The sequence below is a fragment of the Erythrolamprus reginae genome, chromosome 1 (assembly GCF_031021105.1).
Source record: "Erythrolamprus reginae isolate rEryReg1 chromosome 1, rEryReg1.hap1, whole genome shotgun sequence".
Classification (NCBI taxonomy): Eukaryota; Metazoa; Chordata; class Lepidosauria; order Squamata; family Dipsadidae; genus Erythrolamprus; species Erythrolamprus reginae.
The window spans coordinates 104,789,309-104,793,585 of record NC_091950.1 but is presented as its reverse complement, the minus strand read 5'-3'; positions in this window follow the sequence as shown (position 1 = coordinate 104,793,585).

The window sequence follows — 4,277 nt, the reverse complement described above, 5'->3', positions numbered from 1 at the left end:
ACGTACCTCGAAAAGCGGCCGTGTAAAGAGCAACGGGTGGGAGGAGGTTGTAGCTTTGGGTGGCCGACCGGGAATAAAGTTGCCGTGGTCGAGCGCCCCATGAATTTGACCCGTTGCACTGTTAGTAAACGAGCCGATTTTAAAAAATGGCGTATATGCCTGAGGCGCATGATTCCAAATGGTTCGCTACAAGGATGACCTTTTTCTAGCACCCGTTCCTAGCATGGCACTGTTGTTGTTTTTTCAGGTCGCGTTTCGGCTTGGTTAGATTGTGTGGAAACGGACGAGGCCTATACAACCTTGATAAGGTGCTTAGGAATTGAGACAGTAGGATATACACAGATGTAGATTCATAAAATTAAAAAGTTAGTGACTACTTTACCTTCAACCGCAACAACACACGAGCACGTAATAGATTTAAACTAAATAGCCACTCCAGGGCTGCAAAAAATACGACTAGATAGAGTAATCAACGTCTGGAATGCACTACCTGACTCTGGTTTCTGCTCCTAACCTTAAAACCTTTAACCTTAAATTATCTACAATTGACCTCTCCCCCTTTCTAAGAGGTCTGTAAGGGGCGTGCATAAGCGCACCATTGTGCCTACGGTCACTGTCCTACTGTCCTACTATCTTTTATCATTACTTTTTATTATTACTTTGTATAAACATGTTATGTTTATACAAATTACCATCCTATAATTGTCTGACAAATATATATAAATAAAATAAATGAATAAAATACTGCCTTTCCATCCTTTCTTTGGCATCTGATTAATAGTCTATTTTTATTTGTTTATTTATTTAGTTAGTAAGTAAATAAGTAAGTAAGTAAAGTTTATATGCCACCCAATTCCAATGGAATTAAAAACAGTATAAAACAATTACAATATCAACAGTAGAAATATAAAACCTAATAACAGCCCTTAAAAACCATATATACAGTGATCCCTCGAGTTTCGCGATCTCGAGTTTCGCGAAACGCTATATCGCGAGTTTTCTACCCGGAAGTAACACCACCATCTGCACGCATGCGTAGATGGTGGAGTTTGCATTACCGCCGGGCAGATCAGCTGCTAGGCGGCCAAAGGAACCTTCCCTGGGTCTTCCCGCCGGCATGGGGGGCTTCCTAGCACCCCCCGAACCCCCAACCCGGGTTTGGGGGGGTGCTAGGAAGCCCCCCATGCCGGGGGAGACCTTTTAAAACACCCGTGCCGCTTCCCAGCTGAGTCCTGAAGCCAAGCGCAGAAGTTCGCCTTTGGCGCTTGGCTTCAGGACTCAGCTGGGAAGGGCGCGGCTGTTTGAAAAGGTGGCAGTCGGCCTGGGGGGCTTCCCAGTACCCCCCCCCAACCCTGTCTCCTGCCGCCGGTTTAGCCAGGAGAGGAGCGGCAAAGTGACTTGGAGGAATGGGAAACTCAAACCGCCCAGTTTCAGCTTTCCATTCCTCCACGTCACTTCGCCGCTCCTTCTGGCTGGTGGGGGGGGGGAGTTAGGAAGGTTCTACTTCTCCCCCCCAGCCAAAAACTCAAAGCCTGTCTCCTGCCACACAGTTTAGCCAGGAGAGCAGCGGCGAAGTGACTTGAAGGAATGGGAAACTCAAACCGCCCGGTTTCAGCTTTCCATTCCTCCACGTCACTTTGCCGGGGGAATCTGGGAGGGAAGATGACGCGCCGGCAGCACAGGGGCGAGGGGTGGGAGGCAAAGCTCTGCGGGTACAGCCCCTTTCGGCCAAGCCTCCCCCCCCCCGCCAAGCAGCCAGGGAAGCCGAGCCGGGCGTGGAACATCGGCGCGGGAGGCAGGAGACGATCGGGCGACCGGAGCAGCAGCGCCGCCGCCGCCACGCCCGGCTCGGCTTCCCTGGCTGCGTGGCCGGGGAGGCTTGGCTGAAAGTGGCTGGAGCCGCAGAGCTTTGCCTCCCCCCCCCCTGTGCCGCCCGCGCGTCATCTTCCCTCCCAGACAAAAAGGCCACCCTTCGGCTCTGCAGTTTCAGTGGGGTTTCCCCGTTGCCCAGGGATTCCTGAACACACCACAGCCACCTCCGTTCGGGCGAAGGAATCCCTGGGCAACGGGGAAACCCCACTGAAACCGGGCGGGTTAAGCCTCCTTCGGCGACTGCGGAACTGCTTGCTGTCAACTTTGCACTGGGCAAAGAACTCTTCACCTCCCGCCAGGCACGGACGAAAGGCGTGGAAGTCTATTGTAGCAGCTGCTACAGCGGAGACATTTTGGGGGGGGAGGCAGGAGGCAGGAGATCTGGCCCTTCACTTGCCCTCCCAGCAAAAGGCAAAGCCGCGCAGCTCCCCAGCCGCCAAAGGAGGCTTAACCCCACCCCTCTGTCCCACCCATCGCCCGTGGCCGGCAGAAAAGCGGGGATAGGCAGGAGGAGGTTATGCCGACCACGGGCGATGAGTGGGACAGAGGGGTGGGGTAAAGCCTCCTTTGGCGGCTGGGGAGCTGCGCGGCTTTGCCTTTTGCTGGGAGGGCAAGTGAAGGGCCAGATCTCCTGCCTCCTGCCTCCCCCCCCCCCAATGTCTCCGCTGTAGCAGCTGCTACAATAGACTTCCACGCCTTTCGTCCGTGCCTGGCGGGAGGTGAAGAGTTCTTTGCCCAGTGCAAAGTTGACAGCAAGCAGTTCCGCAGTCGCCGAAGGAGGCTTAACCCGCCCGGTTTCAGTGGGGTTTCCCCGTTGCCCAGGGATTCCTGAACACACCACAGCCACCTCCGTTCGGGCGAAGGAATCCCTGGGCAACGGGGAAACCCCACTGAAACCGGGCGGGTTAAGCCTCCTTCGGCGACTGCGGAACTGCTTGCTGTCAACTTTGCACTGGGCAAAGAACTCTTCACCTCCCGCCAGGCACGGACGAAAGGCGTGGAAGTCTATTGTAGCAGCTGCTACAGCGGAGACATTTTGGGGGGGAGGCAGGAGGCAGGAGATCTGGCCCTTCACTTGCCCTCCCAGCAAAAGGCAAAGCCGCGCAGCTCCCCAGCCGCCAAAGGAGGCTTAACCCCACCCCTCTGTCCCACCCATCGCCCGTGGCCGGCAGAAAAGCGGGGATAGGCAGGAGGAGGTTATGCCGACCACGGGCGATGAGTGGGACAGAGGGGTGGGGTAAAGCCTCCTTTGGCGGCTGGGGAGCTGCGCGGCTTTGCCTTTTGCTGGGAGGGCAAGTGAAGGGCCAGATCTCCTGCCTCCTGCCTCCCCCCCCCCAATGTCTCCGCTGTAGCAGCTGCTACAATAGACTTCCACGCCTTTCGTCCGTGCCTGGCGGGAGGTGAAGAGTTCTTTGCCCAGTGCAAAGTTGACAGCAAGCAGTTCCGCAGTCGCCGAAGGAGGCTTAACCCGCCCGGTTTCAGTGGGGTTTCCCCGTTGCCCAGGGATTCCTGAACACACCACAGCCACCTCCGTTCGGGCGAAAGAATCCCTGGGCAACGGGGAAACCCCACTGAAACCGGGCGGGTTAAGCCTCCTTCGGCGACTGCGGAACTGCTTGCTGTCAACTTTGCACTGGGCAAAGAACTCTTCACCTCCCGCCAGGCACGGACGAAAGGCGTGGAAGTCTATTGTAGCAGCTGCTACAGCGGAGACATTTTGGGGGGGAGGCAGGAGGCAGGAGATCTGGCCCTTCACTTGCCCTCCCAGCAAAAGGCAAAGCCGCGCAGCTCCCCAGCCGCCAAAGGAGGCTTAACCCCACCCCTCTGTCCCACCCATCGCCCGTGGCCGGCAGAAAAGCGGGGATAGGCAGGAGGAGGTTATGCCGACCACGGGCGATGAGTGGGACAGAGGGGTGGGGTTAAGCCTCCTTTGGCGGCTGGGGAGCTGCGCGGCTTTGCCTTTTGCTGGGAGGGCAAGTGAAGGGCCGGATCTCCTGCCTCCTGCCTCCCCCCCCCCCCCCAAATGTCTCCGCTGTAGCAGCTGCTACAATAGACTTCCACGCCTTTCGTCCGTGCCTGGCGGGAGGTGAAGAGTTCTTTGCCCAGTGCAAAGTTGACAGCAAGCAGTTCCGCAGTCGCCGAAGGAGGCTTAACCCGCCCGGTTTCAGTGGGGTTTCCCCGTTGCCCAGGGATTCCTGAACACACCACAGCCACCTCCGTTCGGGCGAAGGAATCCCTGGGCAACGGGGAAACCCCACTGAAACCGGGCGGTTTGGACTTTCCATTCCTCCAAGTCACTTCGCCGCTCGTGTCCTGGGTAAACCGGGCGGCAGGATACAGGCTTTGAGTTTTTGGCTGCAGGGGGAGGGAGTTAGGAAAATCCTACTTCTCCCCCCGCAGCCAAA